The sequence below is a fragment of the Canis lupus genome, chromosome 38, assembly GCF_011100685.1.
Source record: "Canis lupus familiaris isolate Mischka breed German Shepherd chromosome 38, alternate assembly UU_Cfam_GSD_1.0, whole genome shotgun sequence".
Classification (NCBI taxonomy): domain Eukaryota; kingdom Metazoa; phylum Chordata; class Mammalia; order Carnivora; family Canidae; genus Canis; species Canis lupus.
In genome coordinates, this window is record NC_049259.1 from 16,541,493 (window position 1) to 16,561,665 (window position 20,173).

Sequence of the window (20,173 nt, forward strand, 5' to 3'; positions counted from 1 at the left end):
GGTGGAGGCAGGGATTCCTATAGATCGAATGGTCAAGAAAGTCTTTTTGGGAGAGTTGACATTAGAGCAGAGGACTGGGGCAGTGGGCCATGTCTGGGGAAAGAATGGTACAGGCAAGAAAAAAGCAAATATGGAGACAAAGACTGGAGGGTGTACAAGGTGTTGGCTAGTGTGCCTGGGGCTGAACAAAGGAGGCCCAGAGCTTAGGATGCAGAGACGTAGGGGCCAAATCAAGTAGAGCCCCCTAGGCTGTGATGAGCAGCATTTCATATTTTATTCTGGGTCTGATGTGGTGTCGTGGGAACATTACCTGGCAGGGGAGTGGCATCGTCATCATTAACATCAGTAGCAGCAGGCAGCACCTTGCTCATCACTGATACTTGGTAAGGTTTGCTCTGTGCTGGATGTTGTTCTAAGCATGTTCCATGTATTAATTCATTTAATCCAACCAGTGCAAGACTTAGATGCCACTACTATCCTCCTGATTTTACCAATGACCTAACTGAAGCACGAAACAATTAGATGAATTGCTCAAGCTGAACCAGGATTCAAACCGAGGCAGGCAGTCTCCACATCCCTAAAATTATGTGATTTATGTTTTTGAATGATGCTTCTTATGAAAAGAATTGCCTATAGCAGGGCAAAGGTGAAAACTCCCACATTCCAGGCTACTGCAGGAGCCTGGAAGGGCAAGTTTTTGGACTTGTTGGTAGCTGTAAAGGTGATGAGAGGTGGCACATAGAGGGGTTTGCTGGTAGATTCTCAATGATACTTTAATTGTGTAAAAAATCATAGCTAATTAGATTGGTAAAAAATGATGTGTCTCTGGCATTTTATTTGAGTTTAATTAATAGTGAGGTTTAGTATTTTTCTTAATTATATTTTCTGTTAATTGCTTATATTCTTGTATATTCTCATATTCTTCTATATATTCTTCATACATTTTTGTATTGAGAGATTGTCCTTTATTGATTTCTGAGAACTCTTTGTATATTAAACACATTAAAATATTTTTACAAATTTTATTTTCTGACATAAATAATAATACATAAATAATAAAAAAACAATATTCTTACGTATTTCCCAGTTTGTTGTTGGTATTTTGACTTTGTTGGTTTCTTGTTTTACACAATCTCTTATCTTATTTTTATGTAGCCAAATTGCACTATGTTTTTATGGTTTCTGAATTTTCTGTCATGCTTGGGATACTTTTCTCCATCTCAAAATGATAAAAGCACTCAGCCATATTTTCCTGGTGTTTTTACGTTTGCATTTTTTTACACTTAAATATTTGATTCATTTAAAATTTATATTGGAATCAAGAGTGCGTTGGGATGTGGCTTCATTTATTTTATAAACTACTAACAGATTGTTCTGAGGTTATTTTAAGCATACATCATCTTTTGTGCACTGATTTGAAATCCCACGCGTGATAGACACTACATCAACGTATTTTCTTGATGCTCTTTATGTATTCGGTTCCATGCCTACCTTAAAATCAGGCTGGTTTAATGCCGGTCTCTTTATACTTAATTTTAATGTCTGTGAGGGTAAGTAACCCTCCCTCCTCCAACTCATCTTCTCCTTCAGAAATTTTCCTAGCTCTTTCTGCTGGTTCATCCTTTCAGTTGAGTTTTAGAGTGATTTTTCAAGTTCAAACATTTTGTTGCCGTTCTGATTGGGATTTTAGAATTCTAAATTTTTGGCAGATCTTTAGGAAGACTGACATCTTTAAAAATTAAATGGGAGCAGTACCTGAAAGGGGTGGATATTCTGCTAGAATCCAGTGTTACTATAACTCTGAACATGTTGCATTTGGGAGGGTTTCCTTATTGTCATTTTGATTTCCCTTTACTCTCTCCTGCACCTCCCACCCCCAACCTTGAGAAACCGAATTGCCTCCATCACAGAAGGGATTGCCAGGAAATTTCTGTTGCATTTGAGCTTTCTTCTTTTATTTGCTCCATTTTGACTCACTCCCCAGAGCCGAGGCATTGTTACTCATCAGCTCCAAACCGTAGTTTCCAGAAGGGCAGTGTGTGTGTACGAAACACCAGATTGGCACTGCACGCCTGTATGGTTCCAGCCCACTGCCTGACCGTTGAGTCCATGAGCGAGCCGCCGGGCAAGTTCCCCCACCACCACGCTCGAACTTACTGCACGTTAGCGCACTTTTGTTTTACAACACGGTTTCCAAGTTTATGGCCTTCTTGCTTCGGACGCTTGTTCCAATTGCATCTAATATTTCATCAAATATGGTAAAGAAACCATGAGAAAGAATTGATGCTCCTTATGAGCCGTCTGAAGCAGACACCACCGGATTGCTATAAAATGGTTTTCCTTTTTAGCCCTTCTGACTTGTAATATGTTTCTGAGGCCAAATTCTTTCGGGAGACATTATGACTATTTAAGGTCTCCAAACTTTATGCTTCGGTACAAAAGGCCTAAGGGTGAAGATTTTAAATGGATGAAGTGGAGAAATTTGCACTTCCTTAAGCAAACATATAGCATTTCCTTCCATGTGTCAGAAATGAAAACAAAAAATACAAACTAATTTGTCATGAAATTTTCCCTTTTATAATTCCCTCTTTGGTGCTTTTTCAACCTAACAAGTCATATTTTCTCTTCTCTCGTGTCAGGTTTATAGCTTCGCTGGTCACAGTTTCAATAACCATGATGGACGATCTTCTGCTCTATATATCATGTACAAGCGTTCGGCTTAAAAGTATCTTTGTGTTCACAGCTTGCTTGCTTTCACCTCCCCGATCCCTTCTGCCCGCTGCATGTGCACGTGGTGTTAGATTATATGCGCGGAGAGCTTTGGGGAAAGCTCATATTTAGGAACATGAAGTAAGCAGAGGATGGCTGCTTATTTGGGCTGAGCTGACCTCACTATGAAATGAGGCAAATTGTCATATTTATGACTCAGGGTAAGTCAATAATATATTGGTGTTCACATGTGGAAACGCATTTACTCCCCAACATGTGGCCTCCACTTTGTTTTGCTCTCCCGTGGCCATTCTCACCCAAGTGCAAGTCTTTCCCCTTCTTCCCTTCTTTTCTTTCTCTTCCTTCTTTCCTTCTGTATTCTTTCTCCGTCCTTCTTTCCCTTCCTTTTTTCCTTCTTTTTTTCATGCTTTCTCCCCCTTTTCTACCTCTGGGGCCCTGTGTGGTGGGATTTAGAGCATTTGGGTAGAGTATAAAAAAACCCCTCTTTTCAGATAATTAAAATTATTATTCCCTTTGCCTTCTATTTCTATCCTCTATTTGTTGGTGCTGGCTCTCGCTTTCTGTTTCTGTCCCTCTCTCTCTTTCTCTCTCTGTCTCTCTGTCTCTCTGTCTCTCTCTGTCTCTGTCCTTCTCTCTCTCTCTCTCTCTCTCTCTCTCTCCACACACACACACACACACACACACACACACACTCAAGAATACACTGAACAAAATTATATGGCTGGATAAATGCTATTCACAACTATTGCCTGGAAATCTGATCCTATTGGGTCCTTTGGAATCTGAGTCAGTATCATTTGTTTTTCTTGCTTCTCTGTTAAATTATAGCAGGAGAAAAAAAGGTCGTGTGGTTTCTGATTTACTGTAGAGAATATTGAGAAGGAAAAAAACATCACAGTAGTCATTGATAATCAGAAAACATAGAAAAACCTCACTGTGAAAGTCTTTATTATTTCTAAATTTGGTCAGCTAGACCTTCCTGTTCCCCAACTACAAGGCCCCCATTCTCCTGAAGTCTATTTTTACAACACTCCATTTGCAAGTGGGAGTTGGGTTGGGAGGGCAGGTAGAAAATCTCTACATCCTTTCCCCTCTCCCCACTGTGTTCTGTAGATTGGCTTTCTCTGGTGTGTGCAGATTTGTGGGGGTGTCAGGCAGCCCTCTCTGTCCTGTCTTTCTCCTTCTCTTTGCATTTAGGTCCCAGGATTCTTACGGCTGACTACTCCCTTCCCTCTGAAATTGTGACGCACAGAAGGTCTGCATGCTACTGTCAGGAGGAGGAGTCCTGCTCTGGGAAAGGCCTCAGGAATGCTGCAATGTTCTTTCGTAGTTGCTGTCATCCTTGATTTTCCTCAGGGTTGTGGCAATTGAGAGGTGTTGGAGCAGCCATCCAGACCCTGAGCAGGCTTGGTGTTGATGCTAAACGTCGTAAACACAATCGAATGACCCATTGAAATCAACAGTTACTTATTGGTCTTGCTCTTTGAGATTCTGAGTAACGAGGTGGGATGAATTTTCCACTTTCTACCTCTTAGATTCAGGTGGATAAAGTTATTAAAGCACATAACTGGGCACCAGGGGACTGGTAAAAAAAAAATCGTCTATGGTGCTGCCATTCTGATCCCTTAGAGATGTTAGTTCCTTTCTCTCAGCCTCTGTTTCCCAATCTGTGATTTGAAAGGATCGATGTTCTCTGAAGTCACTTTCTGCAATGACATTTGATGCTTCTGCTGTTGCTATTGTTTTGCTTAAGAAGGGAATTGGGTAGGATTTTCTCAGCACCACATTTTCAATTTATCCTCTGACTGGGGCAAAGAACAGAACTGTTTTCCTTCCATCTACATGGGGAGAATAATACTCATGAGCCATCTACTTCCCACAAATGTTGAAAAGATGAGGGACTCGGGGGCTAAGGCTGTCTCTACAGAGCATAAAACAAAGCAAGACTTGGCAGCTTTCCAAGTCACTTGATTTGAGTTAAACAGGGGCGCATTTTTTAGGTATTATTTTTGACTTGACATTCGTCATCGAGTTTTTAAGAAAGTTGGCTTTAGTAAAATTATTGACCATTTTAAAGACAACCTATTGTAGTGGATCACGTAGCTTAAGAAACAGGTGCTGTTCTTGAAAATTCCAGTTGTGTGACTAATCTCCACCTAAAAAAATGTTGCATGTGGATAAAGATATCTGACCATGAGGTATGCATTTATTCATGTTTTGGTTAATTTTCTTAACACGAATAATCAGGTTGCAGAAGCCAGGCTCAAGCCTACATAGTTCAGGGACTTGATTTATCTGTTTGCTCTCATATTAAAAATTCTCATTCCCTGGCTGTAGAATCTGGATTTACACTCAAGCAGGCCTAGATTAAGGGACCCCCAATGACAGGAATCATATTTTAGTCTTCGTCTAAAGCACAGTGCCTGAATATACTGGGTGCTTAGTGAATATATTTTTAAAGAAATGTATAATGAAACAGTTGACCAACTCATTTATACTCTCCTTTTTTTTTATTGTGGTGAAATATACACAACATAAAATTTATCATTTTCACCACTTTAAGTATACAGTTCAATAGTTTTATGTACATCCATCTTGGACAGCCATCACTTCCATGCTCTTCCAGACTTTGTTCACCCTCCTCAGCTGAAACTCTGTACCCTCCTCCCGAGCATGAACTCCCCATTCCTCCTCCACTTCCACCCCTAGACCCTGGCAACTTACCAATCTACTTTCTGCCCCTGTGAGTCTGACTACTCTTGGGACCTCATAGAAGTGGAATGGTATAGTATTTGTTCTTTTGTGTCTGGCTTGTTTCAGTTAATGGGTCTTTAGCGTGTATCACAATTGTTCTCCTTTTTAAGGCTGAATAATATTCTATTGTATGTATGTACCACCTTTTGTTGATGCATTCACTCACAGATGAAAATTAGGAGTGTTTCCACATTTTGGCTCTTGTGAATAATGCTGCTGTGGACATGGCACATGGTACAAATTTTACTATCTTTTGAAGAAAAAAACACTGCTCAGAAATAATTCAAATAATACATATTCATGTTGACTGCTGAACCCAGGCTGTTTCCTGGTCATTGTGTTTTATAACTGTGAAGGTCACTCACCAGCCTGTGAGGCTCTATTAGAGCCTTGGTAGCTTTTCTGTCCTCGGCATCTGGGATAGGCACTAGAGGTGCCTAGATGTGGTGGGGTGAAGTGTGATTGAATGGCTTGACCAAACTTCATCATCTGATTTGCGAGGTCAACCTCCCAGAGAAGAGAAGAGGGTAAAGCTGGATTGCCAAGGGTTTTCATCATCCCCTGATTTCTGCCTGTGTTTTGTTGCTCTCCCATTTGATGGGACATTTACTGATTATAGGGACTGGTTTGAAATTAGTGGACATCAAACTTTTTAACTTACATTTTACAAGAATATTGAAATAAATGCCTCTTTGCTCATTTTTATATCTACACCTAAAATTTTGTATCAGTTAACCAACGATAAGGAATTTTCTTGTATGTTGCCAATATTGACAGTTGATATAAAATGATTATATCACTCTTTCAAATATGTCCTGTGGGGTTTTACATGCCAGCAATGTGACTCTACCATCATCTACTTAAAAATATATAAATAATCCCATTATAACAGTTGGAAAATTTATGTTGTTCCTTATTTTTCCCTTAAAATTATATTTTCAGTTCACTTCTTTCACAGAATTATATCCTCATTTAATAATTGTTTTATGATTGAAAGTAATATATTGAGGACCCTATCGTTCTTCCTGAAAACATTATACATTTAAAGTGCTTCATTTTAATTTTTAATTAAAATTTTCTATGACCATAAGAGCCAATGTTGGAAACAATTTCTGCTGGATTGAATCATCTTCATTCAGTTGTCACAGTCATTATTAATGCCGAGTCAATAAAAAATGATTATATCCCAATTTTATAGTTATTTGTAATATGACAACTCATAACTATTATTCATGCAATAATACAAAACTTTATGGGAAATGCATTTTCTTAATGATAGAAATTTTTTAATTTTAAATTTGTTCTCTTCACTGCCAGATTGAAATGAAATTCAGAATCAATGCTACTTCTATTTTCATTTTAATAGATCTAGCACTGCGATATCTTTTTCACATAATAAATTAGATGAGGATGAATTCCTTTTGAATTACATGCTGAAAGTCACAAGAGAGATCTATCATCAAAAAGTGTTTTAAGGGGCACCTGGGTGGCTCAGTGATTGAGCGTCTGCCTTTGGCTCAGGGCGTGATCCAGGGTCCTGGGATTGAGTCCTGCATCACGCTCCCTGTAGGAAGCCTGCTTCTCCCTTCTTCCTATGTCTCTGGCTTTCTCTCTGTGTCTCTCATGAATAAATAAATAAAATCTTTATTTTTTAAAAGAAGTGTTTTTAAGAATTTATCAGATGCCAATTCAATTTGGTCATTTTCCATTGTCCTAGTAGTTTTTTAAAGTGTATCTCTACTCAAAAAAGAATTTATAAAAAAAACAATCTATACAAGATTATTAATTATACGTGTTGCTCTTTAATTTAGAAGCACTAGGTTAATCAAATATAGTTAGAAGATGATGGAAGAATAAACATAATGTGAATTTAAATATACCCCATTGTTTTCCCATATATTTTTAGATAAGATTATTTTGTCCTATCACAAATCTAAATGGACTTTCATCAAGACCTTTGAGCTGCATGTGTAATTTCATTAATTTGTGAAAGCCATCTTCTCTATAATCTTTGGGCCATCTCAGTCCTTCTGAAAATCTCCAAATCAGATGAATTATAAAAAAGCCTAACTTCATATTTCAGTACAAATAAATGTGTTCATTCACTTCCTTTTGATAACCGTTTTACTTCTGAATTCTTATTTTAAGATCTATAAGTAAGGCATGAAAACTTGCCATGAGTTTGTGTCTGGGTATAAAAAGGAATGGCTGCCTTATGTATATAGACATTTATCTATATTTATATACTTACATGTATCATCGGAGCAATACATTTTTTTGAGAAGAGTAGGAAAATAGAAAAGACAAAGTCATTAATAGAAGTCTGTATCCCACTTGCTATTCCACTCTAAAACATATCTCAAGTGGGTTGATAATATCTTGTGTCCGATACCATACTTTGCTTTTATAAATGTATGCTTAAGACAGAGGAATACAGGAAGCCCCCTCACTGGTTTCTGGTGCCTTTGATGGACACAGAAGCCTTCATCAATGCCAGTATTACAAATGGTCTGTTTGACAGGCCAGGGGTGGGGGGTTTACACCTCAGGACACCACGCCACCATAAGGTTCAGCATCAGGTGGACGTCTGTCTTTTGTCAACCAGCGGAAGGGAGAACTGACAGGAAATCTCAATTCCAGACATTTCCTCAGGCAGACACCTTTTTAAAAGAACAGATATGGAGGTTGTGGATGAGAAACCATATTCTCTTAACATTACCCATACCAGTTGCCCCTTGGAAAGCATGTATCTCTAGGGGTACACACACTTTAGCTTATTGTCCACTGTCTTAGGCTCCTTTGTGTCCTCACCACTTAGCTTAATGCACACTGATATTTATGATGACCTCACAGTTGTAAATTTTCTACTTTCACAAACTGGTTAGTTCCATGGGTTACAGATTGCATAGTTTGTGCGACAGGCACCTCATTCATTCCTTTTTTTTTTTTTTTCATTTGTTAATTCAGCACATACATGATAAACACCTACCATCTGCAAGTCATTGAGGCTCAGCTAAAGATAAAAAATGCATAAAATAAGGAGATAGCATGTGTAGGAATGAAAAACCTTGCACACGAATAACTATGGTATGAATTAGGAAGTGATACATGTAGGGGGTTTGGGAAGGAACAATTAGCTGTGGCTTGAAGAATCAGGCCTCACAAAGGACAGTGTGCACTAGTGCAGACATATGCAAAGCCATTATGACTTCTAGAAATGCAAACCAAAGGGCCTGTCAGCATGATCTTCCTATTTAAAAGGCAATGACACTGTACTTAAAATTTATAATTCATATGCTCTTACTTATATGGATAAACATGCATACATAAAATCTTTAAAATGAAGGAACCTATTTCCTACCTACAGAGTCGATTGAATCCTACTTTATTTGTTTATTTTTTCTGTTGAGAAGGGGCATAAGCATCATAGTCTGTCAGTTTCATATTTATTGGGGGAATGTTCTCAGATCAATCTTTCCTCACTGACTTGAGAACACATTTACTTTTATTTCATGAACTCTACTTCAACCAAAAAACTCTGTGATGCTGACTCAGCATACAAAGCTACATTTTATACCTGTCAGGCTGCATATAGATTTTTATAAGGTGAACAATGGCTGTATTTTAGTACTGATGTAGTAATCGTGAAGTCTTCTGGCAGTATCCTTTGGAAACTGAATCCATAAATTTTATTAGTATTAAATGTTTCTAATGGGAGTTGACAAATAGTTGAGTGGGATAGCGTTTTCTCTGTACTTGGCAAAGACAAAGGGAAGAAAAAGTCCCTATTACACAATGAGAAATGCATTAATGCTCAAACCCATTCATCTCAATTTTGCACAAATATAATTTAAGACCTTTTACAACTCTTGGTGAAATTACAGTGTGCTGCAGGGAAGTTGCAAAATTTTTATGGGCCTAATAAAATTGTCATTGTAATACCATTATAGGGTGCTGGGACAATATAGATATTTGTAATACTCATACTTCCATGCCAAACTGAGAAGGGAGATAGTAAGTTTGATTGGAGACAAATGCTGAACAGGGCTAAAACCCAAGTTTGTTTGATAATGAAAAATCTCCCCATCGGTGTTTGGTATCAAATGAAATTGGGTGGGTGATTAAGCATTTTAACTGGTTGGCTTATAATGGAGCAGATAAACATTCTCAAGCACCATCTCTAAAATTAGTTATGGTTGAAATAATCATGTATTATCTTTAGATAAATTTCAAAATAATTTCCACTTGTATGTTTTCCTGCTTTTTCAAACTCAAGTTTGGCTTTAGAAATCTGCCTGAGGCCTTTCTCTGCTCTCCTTTTTAGCATACAAACATCTCTTGATGGTCTTTAGTTAGACTAAGGGCTTTGGAAAATATCTGACAAGAAATTTAACTACTTGGAAACATGAAGTAAACAAACCAACAAAACCAGACAAAAACAGCCCTCTTGCTATCAACACCGGTGATTTCAGTTAGAATACTGTAAAATGGATCGGCATTGGAATCTTGAGGATTGAAAACAGCATTTGCAGGATGTGCTCCAAACAGAGCTGGGACCTTTTCTAAAAGACCCCATACTTTGCCTACCCCTGGATTCATGTCTGAGAGCCTCTAGAAGGATAAAGAGATTAAACATTCAGTTTCTCCATGGTGGGCTGTAAGATGGAGCCCTGAACTCCAGCTGTGAGACTTTGCTTTTCTCTTTCTGGGCCTCACGTGAAGAAAGGAACATGAGTATAGTCCTCATTATCTCACTGGAGTAGTCTTTGCATTTGAACCACCAGTGTGCCTTCCTCTCGTGACATGGCTTAGTTTGACCTAAACCTGTTCATCCCATTCCCCTCAGTAGTGATTGGTTTAAGAATGGGCTCATGACCATTGTGAGCCTGTGCTCCGTGAAGGGAAGTGTATTGGTGTCTCTGGGGGAGACTGCCTCCTGCCCAGAAGGGACTCAGGAAAGACTATCTCTTTCTTCCTTGTCTTTGGTGCGGCTCTTGGAAATGTTCTGCTACAGCTGAAGAGGAGGCAACATAGAGAAATTTGAGCTCAGAGAGACAGTGAAGGTCGGAGACAGAGCCTTGATGCCTTCTACCTAGAACCACTTTCTTCTGGTGGGCTGGAGTTTAAGCCAGGGAGGAAGCTTGGCTAGAGACAAACTTGCACAGCTATGCCACTTGCTAATCTATAAAACTCTTGGAAAATTCTTACTCTCTCTGAGCCTTGGTCCCCCCATCTATGGAACAGAGGGGAAAAAGTACTTAGCTTATAAAAGTTATTGTGAGCCTTAAGTGGATTAATATATGTAACATGCTTAGAAAAGTGTCTGGCACAGTGTGGTGGATACTCAATAAATGCTAGCTATTCTTATTTTTGTTATGTGAAAAATAGTTTTCCTTATTTTTAAAAAGGTTTTACTTATTTATTTCAGAGAGACAGAGAGAGAGAGAGCATGTATGTGTATCAGTGGGAGTGGGGTGAGGAATAGAGAGAGAGAGAAGGAAAGAAGGAGAGAGAGAGAGTAAAGAATCTCAAGTAGACTCTGTGCTGAGCAGGGAGTCTGATGAGGGACTCAATCTCACGACCCTGAAGTCATGACCTGAACTGAAATCAAGAGTTGGAAGCTTAACTGACTGAGCCACCCAGCACCCATAAAGACCTACATAAAAAAAATATTTTTAAGGAGGACTGCATTGGCCGACTTATTTAAAATTACACCTATCTCTAGGACCTCCTGTTTCCTCCCTTCACTTCTTTTTCACCAAAGGACTCACCACCATCAGATCTGTAATACATTTTACTTCTTTGTTTATTTATGCGTTGTTTTCCCCCACCTTCATGAGACTGTAAGCATCATGGGGGGAAGGATTTTTTAGTCTTTTTTACAGCTATGTTGTACCACCCCTAGATGAGTATCTGGCACAGGGCAGGCCGTCAAAACATACTTGTTGACTGAATAAATGTGTCATGTGCTGCCTGATAATATTGAACAATAGTTAGGGTAGGCACACATCTATACTCTTGAGTCACAAGAATGGCAGACGCCATTTTCTCCAGATGAAAAAGTGAAACAATTTAGGTTGCTTCAGAATTTATTGGGTATCTGGGCTCTTTCCATACTTTGGCTGTTATGTTAAGAAGATGTGATACACACACACACACACACACACACACACACAAATGGAATATTATTCAGCCATCAAAAAGAATGAAATCTTGACATTTGCAATGACATAGATGTAACTAAAAGGTATTATGCTAAGCAAAAAAAAAGTCAGTCAGAGAAAGACAAATACCACAGGACTTCACTCATATGTGGAATTTTTTTTTTAATTTTTTATTTATTTATGATAGTCACACAGAGAGAGGAGAGAGGCTGAGACACAGGTAGAGGGAGAAGCAGGCTCCATGCACTGGGAGCCCGAAGTGGGATTCGATCCCGGGTCTCCAGGATCGCGCCCTGGGCCAAAGGCAGGCGCCAAACCGCTGCACCACCCAGGGATCCCTCATATGTGGAATTTAAGAAACAAAACAGATGAACTTAGGGGAAGGGAAAGAAAAATAGGATGAAAATTAAGAGAGAGACAAAGCATAAGAGACATCGAACTCTAGGAAACAACCTGAGGATTACTGGAGGGGAGGGGAGTGGGGGGGGGGATGAGGTAACAGAGTGATGGGCATTCAGGAGGGCACATGATGTAATGAGTACTGAGTGCCATATGCGACTGATGATCACTAAATTCTACTTCTGAAACTAATCAAAAAACAAGAATTTATTGGACAAAACAGCCTATTACTTTCTGGGTCATGTCTCAACTCTGATAGAGTAATCATCAGCATGTTTAAGGATGGGTGGGTATTGTATCAGAACTCGGGCTGGCTGGCAAGTCTGAAATCTATAGGGCAAGTCAAAAGGCTGAAAACTGGGGCAAGAGTAAATGCTGAAATCTAAAGGCGGAATTTCATCTCCAGGAAACCTTAGTTTGTGCTCTTTGCTCTTGATTCAATGAGACTCACCCATATTATTGAGGGTAATATTCTTTACTTAAAGTCAACTGACTGTGGATATTAACCACATCTACAAAATACCTTCACAGCAACATCTAGATTAGAATTTGATTGTGTCATTTTAAGTCATTCTCCAGCCAAGTGGATACATAAAATTAACCATGGCAGATATGCTAAGAAGATTCCAATACATCAATATCCTGTAGTTGACTTAACAAAGGGCTCTTCAAATCTCTTTTATTGGTATTAGAGATTAAACAGTACAAATAGCCCTAAATTCATGTCATCTTTCAATATTTGTTCCACATTACATCAGTCAATTCATGAGCCAGACTCAACCTATCCTCATAACACAAAAATGGCTTTTCTCATGGTTAGGCCCTCAATAATGATTTTAAAATTCAGTACAAAGACATTTTGAGGCCCAGAAGTCACTCATTCTCACAAGGATTATTTGGATCTGGCAGGTGAGCAAATACATGAATGAGCATTTCTGTAGAGTGACCTTTTAATCTTAATGAATGTTTTGGGATTCCTATTTTTAGGATCTGATTGTAAATACAAACATTCATAAAGATAAATTATAATAGTTATCTTTTTTAGCCGAAATACACTGGGCCCTAGTACTATGTTCTAGGTAATGCTAAGCACCTTACCCAATTATCTCATTTAATTTTCATTGCAATCCTCTGAGGTAGAAGGTATTTTTGCTCTCATTTTACAGGTTACTCCCTTAGACTACAAGTCTTTTAGCTCATAAACATTTCTAGTACTTCCAGTGTCTCACCTCTTACACTCAAGTTTAAGCTTTGTCCAGGACGGATTCTAAAGCAAAGTTGATTGTTAGATTGGCTGAGCTCCTGAAAAGCTTTGCTTTTTAAAAATGCCTCAGAGGGTTCTCTTTGACTATCCAAGGAGTAATAAACCCGTGTCTTTTCAACTGAACCCTTTACTGTGATGCTGCCAAAACCCAAACACCTTGGACTGGAAATCTGTATGGGAATACACTTTGATCAAAACTGGATCTGTCTTGTGCCTCACAAGTTTTGAATTTAGGGTTCACTTCAATGTTCCTTTCGATCTGGAAATGCATAATTTCATTTTAAGGAAAAAGAAAACAATCGCTTTAATAAAAATCTTTATGAACAAGGTTCAGAGGGCTTCTTGGACAACAAATGACTCTTACAAAACAACATTGTGGTGAGTTAAGTGTAAATGGCTCAGAAACGTGCAGATTAAATTTCCCTGAAAACATGCAAGGGCTTCCAAAATTAATGGGGGAAAATACTTGAACAATGTATATTTCAGACTTCATAACTTTTTCTTCTCTTTTTCGTTCTATTGATTTTATTTTCTTCTACAAAACACTTCCTAGGGTGACTTCATCTTTTGTGGTCAGGATGCTGTCAGGCCAAGTTGTCATTAATCCTGGTGCATTCTGGGTGGCCCACTCTGGGTATCAGCTGTGTTCTCTCTCTTACAGAGTTAGCTTTTCTCTGTACTATTTGTCTTTCAATATAGGAAAGGTATAAAAATAAAAACACAATTTAAAGTCTGTGCCAAGCTTTTAGGCCTTGTGAAAGTCCACTGTCATGACACTTGAGAGACAAATGTGTGAGGTTCTTGTATGTTGAAAACTGATAAATCTTCTGTGCTTTCACTCAAAAGATACCACTATAGATATAAATGTGGTAGAGGGGTCCATAAATCAAGATTTACAGATACTTAGGAGGGACTTTTAAAAGGCCCTCTAACCCATTCCCAAGCCTCAGACATACCTTAATATAAAACATGACAGAAACATAATTATAGTCTTCTTTCTTAACTATTGCCTTAGAAAAGTTCTCTTCAATATACTTGAGAAAAATATTTCTATGTTTTCTCCTGTACAGAAGTTCCCTTAAAAATAACGGAGTTCCATTTTTATAGGACTTAAAGTTTATTTTCCTTTTTCCTGTCTTTAAAGGGAGTAAATTCTGGAGCACTGAATTGGTATCCATGGCTCTTGTTGCCTGAGCCTTGTCCAAACTTAGTCAGTGAAGCTTGTCAGACAGTTCTCTCTTTCAGGAGAGGACGATGCTGACAATGTTTATTTTGTGAGTCTTCCCACCATATATCCATGCAATACTGTCTCAAATGTTGCTAGAGTGCATTAAGTCCTTTCCATCTCAAAACATTATGTAATATGGAAAAGTTATTTACCTTATTTAATGAGTGCATAAGAAGTGGAAAACGTGGTAGCGGCTTCCTAGAGATTAGAGTTTAGTTGGAGTTACAGAATTCAGATACATGGTTGTGTGAGAGGGAATCAGCAAATCCTCTCTCCAAAGGCGACTATAAAGCTGGACAAAACTGATAAAAGCAACTATTTCTGGAACTCGACCGAAAGCATGCAACAGTCAGCAAATCCTTCATGCTTGAAACACTGGTGAACTTCAAGTAAGAACAGTGAGAGTCTGTAATTTCTTGCCTGGGGCTATGCCAGTTCCATCCCACCCAACACCCAGCTCAGGCTGTATGGAGAATTTGGCAGAGTCAGGCAGACCAAGAAAACATTTAGCGTTATTACCCCAGTTGAAGAGGTGTCATTAGATTTGGAATGGTGACCAATAACTACGCTAAGCTTGGTAGAAGTGATAAGGTAGATAGTGAGAGGGCCTGTGTCCCTTGTAGCCTCAAATTGCTGTCCTGGTTATATGAAGCCATCAGTAGAGCACAGGATGGTGAGGTTTCGAGCATATCTAGGTCCAGTATATGTGACAATTATAGTGCAAATGAGGAGAAAAGGAACGTGTTTATTGAAGTTTCTATATTTTACCAGACTTGCTAGGATTAGTCTATGCAGTATATTATGGTAAATTAAAAATATATTGTAATCTTTAAAATAGCCACTAATAAAATAGTATTAGGATAAAAATCATCAGAGAAATTTAAATGATAAAATAATATTTTTTAACACTGAAGGAGGTATTAAAACAGAAAGAGAGGGCCAAAAATATAGGAAACCTAGAAAACAAAGAACAAAAGGGCAGGTATAAATCCAATTATATCAATAATTGCCTTAAATGTGAAGGGTCAAAATGCTCTGATCAGAAGGGAGAGGTTATCAGAATGGATCAAAAAGCAAAATCCAACTATATTCTGACTACAAGAATACATTTTAGAGTCAAAGACAGAAATAGGTTGAAAATAAAGGATGGGGATGATATTCCAGGTAAATAGTAACCGTGAAAGATCTGAAATGATGATTTTAACATCAGACAGAATTGAGTCTGAGATAATAATTATTTCTAGAGACAAAGAGGGAAATTTTGTAATGGCAAAAAGGCCAATACATCAGGAATATGCAACAAGTATAAATATATGCACCCCTAACAACAAAGCCTCAAAATAAATGAGGCAAAACCAACTAGAATTGAAATCATTGACAATTTAGAGAGTTGGAGATTTCAGTACCCTACTCTTAAAAATTGAAAGGACAGTTCCACAATAAATCATCAAACATGGAAGACTTGTACTATACTTTCAACCAACTCAACTTCTTCTGTTCTAAGAACACTCTACCTGGAATACTTTACTCTGTGTATTGCAAAATATACATCTTTTCAAGCAGATGATGTGATATGAATGTAGAAGATCCCAAGGAATCCACAAAAATACTAGAATTAATCTATGAGTTACATGTATACAAAAAAGTGTTCCTATATATTTGCAATAAAGTTTGAAATAAAATTAACAAAATAATTTGATACTTGGGCAGCCTGGGTAGCTCAGCGGCTTAGTGCCGCCTTCAGGCTAGGGTCTGATCCTGGAGACACAGGATCGAGTCCCATGTCAGGCTCCCTTGCATGGAGCCTGCTTCTGTCTCTGCCTCTCTCTCTCATTCTGTGTGTGTGTGTGTGTGTGTGTGTGTTTCTCATGAATAAATAAATAAAATCTTAAAAAAAATAATTTGATATTTAATGGCATAAAAAATCCAAAATGGTTAAAAGGACAATTAACCCCAAATTAGTGATAAAATCAATGTAATGTCTATCAAAATACCAGCAGGCATTTTTGTAAAAAAATTCAAAAATTTTTATAAAGTTTATATGTAAATATGTAGGATCTAGATAGCTAAAACAAAGTTTGAAAAGAAGAACAAAATTGGAGGCACTACTCTACCTGATTTCAGAACTTACTGTAGCATCATAGCAACAAAGACAGTGTTGGTATTATGGCAGGATACACCTAACAGATCCATGGAACAGAACTGGGAGTCCAGAAGTAACCCATTTCGTTAAAGGATAATTGATTGTCAACAAAGAGGCCAAGACAATCAATGGAGAGAGAATGGTCTTTTCAACAATAGTGCTGGGACAGCTGGATTTCCCATGAAAAAAAAAAAATCGATTTAGAAGCTTACCTCACACCATGCATAATAATTGCAAAGTGGATTATAGAAAAGTGTAAGGGCTAAAACTACACAATTTCTTCAAGAAAATATTGGAGAAAATCTTTGTGATCTTGAATAAAGAATTCTTAAATATCACCTCAGAAGCATGATCCATAAAAAACTGATAAATTGAACCTTATCACAATTTAAAATGTTTGTGTTACAAAAGACATTTTTAAGCTATTGGGAAGACAAGTCACACACAGGAAGAAAATATTTGCAAGTCATTGATTTTGTGAAGTACCAGAATCTAAAATACGTAAAGAACTCTTATAACTCAATAACAAGAAGATAAACAATGTGATATAAAAATGAGTCAAAGATTCAAGTGGAGGGACACCTGGGTGGTTCAGTGGTTGAGCATCTGCCTTTGGCTCAGGTCATGATCCCAGAGTCCTGGGATCGAGTCTCCCATCAGGTTCCCCTCCAGAGCCTGCGTCTCCCTCTGCCTGTGTCTCTGCCTGTCTGTGTCTCTCATGAATTAATACATTTTTTAAAAAAAGAGATTCAAATGGACGTTTTATGAAAATATCAAAACTGCTAACAATTATTGTGAATTAAATGTTTAAATGTTCAACACCAGTAGCTGTAAGAGAAAAGCAAATTGAAACCAAAATGATATACTTCTGTATACGTACTAAAATGGCTATAAACTGAAAAACAGGCAGTACTGACAATTGGTCACGTATTGCTGATGGGAGTGTAAAGTGGTACAGTCACTTCAGAAAACAGTCGGGTAGTTTCTTAAAAAGTTAAACATAACCCAAAAGAACCCAGCAATTTCACTCCTCGGAATCTACCCAACGGAGGGCAAGAAATCATGTTCATAAGGGGTGTATGTGAATATTCACAGCAAAAAATAGAAACAATTCAAATGTCTAGCAAGTGATAAATGGATTAAAAATAGTATATGCATAGAAGGGAGTACTATTCAGCAACAAAAAGGAAATAAAAAACTGTACTGATTCATGCTACAATGTGGGTAAACCTCAAAAACATTATACTGACTTAAAGAGGGCACATGTAAATAACTGTATTTCATATGATCCCATATCTAGGAAATCTCCAGAATAGGCATATTTATAGAGACTGGAAGCAGATCACTGGTTGCCTGGGGCTGGGGGTGTTGTGAGAATAAACTACAAATGGACATGAGTGTACTTTTTGGAGTTTGGGGAACATTCTAAAACTGGATTATGGTATTGGTTGTACCAACTCAGTAAATCTGGTTAAAAAAAATCATTGAATTAGGCACTTAGAATGAGTGAATTTGGTACATAAAACTCTTTAAAAAGGCCTTGGGCTCACTTTGGCAGCACATGTACTAAAATTGGAATGATACAGAGAAGGATGGCATGGCCCGTATTCAAGGATGACATGCAGATTCATGAAATATTCCATACTTTCTCAGGCACGGCTTCATAAACCCTAGTGCTACCAAAAAACCCCACAAAGTCTTACTGTACATATACCATTCGCCAGACACAGTACTAGGTGCCAGCAAGAGAGGGAGACTAGGTCAGATGAAACACCCACCTCTATGGAGCTTAGCAAGAGTCTGTAAGGATTTGGAGCAGGTTGACTTTGCCAGCTTTTAAAGTTTCAGAAGAAAACTTGAACTATGTTAGAAATACTATATTCCATCCACGTTGAAGCAAATGGTGGGTATTTGTCGTTTCTAATGGCTGAGTAATATTCCATGTATACATAGACCACAGCTTCTTTATCCATTCATCTTTCGATGGACACCGAGGCTCCTTCCAATAGTGGAAAGGGAGGTGGGCGGGGGGTTGGGGTGACTGGGTGAGGGGCACTGAAGGGGGCACTTGATGGGATGAGCACTGGGTGTTATGCTATGTTGGCAAATTGAACTCCAATAAGAAAATTAAAAAAAAAAATACTATATTCCCTCCAAGGCCCCTAATTCCATGGAACTTGCATTCCATTGTAGGAGATTTGGGGAAGATGAAAAAAAGGACACAAGCACATAAATATTTAACATTTCAGGAGGTGCTGAATGCTGCTAATACAATAAGTCAAAGAAAAGAAATAAAAATGCTGAAGGAAGAGGAAGAGTTATTATTTTATGTGGGGTGGTCATGGAAGGACTCCTCAAGAAGGTAACTTTGGCAGGAGACCCAGGAGAATGGGAGAAGGAGAGCCATGCCAATGTCTGGGGAACGTTTTCCAGGAGGAGGGTGCTGAGTCAGGGATGTGTGGCCTCTTTGAGGACTGGCAAAGAGGCCAATGTGGTTGGACCAGACTGAGTGAGTGGAGAGCATAAGAGATGAAGTTAGAGGAAGCTGGGTCAGATCCATTAAAGCCTGAAACACATCATATGACTTCCAATTTTACTCAGAGTGAGCTTAAGGGCCCCGGGTAGGTTTTGAGCAGAGAAGTGAGATGATCTAGCCTGTTCTAATGGTTCATTTGGCTGCTGCTGGAGAACGGGCTGTGGACTGCAAGGTTGGAAGCCAGGAGCACAGTTTGGAGGCTATTTTGCAATCACCTGGGAGAGAGACACCAATGGCTCAGATTAGGGTGGCAGCAGTGTACATGGTAAGAAGTGGTCCTGGGATACGGTGACTAGAGAGGTCACGGTTGGATGACAGGGGTAGCAGAAAGAGGAAAGTCCAGGATGACCTATCTCCAGGTTTCTGCTGGGAGAAACAGGACTAGGTTATGAAACAAATGTCCTCAGGATGGGTCACACCTCAGCCCAGTACTGCAGGTAGGGCCACGTTGATATTCATTGCTAAGGTCCTGATGGAAAAGGACAGCAGAATGGGAGAGCTGAGCTCTCGTCATACAGTATCTAAATCAGATTACATATACTGGTTACTTTGTGGGTGTTAGTTTTTGCTCCTTAATGCCATAGTCACAAAGGGTTTCCACTGCTACTACTTGGGAAACAGTAAAGCCAACCTGCAGATTCCTGACATCTTAAAGATGGCGGTTGTCTGTCCTCTATGGCCTCTCAAGTCCCTTCTCCACCAGATGGCAGCGCAGAGGTTCAGAGGCCTTCAGCACAAAGCCTCCTTCCTTAATGAATATAAATGAAAAGCATTAGGCCCCTTTTCAGGCGAGTCAGACTTGTAGTCTCCCTCGTATCTTCCCTCCCCCACTGAGGGCAACCCCTTCCAATAATCAGCCTTCTAGACTATAATAGAAGCTTTTAACGTTATAATCTCTTGTCACATTACTCAGCAGCCTCATCCAGACCCAGGAAACCATTTCCTGGAGGCCTCT

General features: G+C 38.7%; 1 non-coding gene across 1 annotated transcript; it reads left to right on the forward strand.

Moving 5' to 3' along the window:
- The first annotated feature begins 18,224 nt into the window (after nt 1–18,224).
- On the forward strand, nt 18,225–18,331 carry LOC119868098. Its single transcript, XR_005385868.1, has one exon. It is a non-coding gene; the product is annotated as a U6 spliceosomal RNA (small nuclear RNA).
- The last annotated feature ends 1,842 nt before the right edge of the window (nt 18,332–20,173 follow it).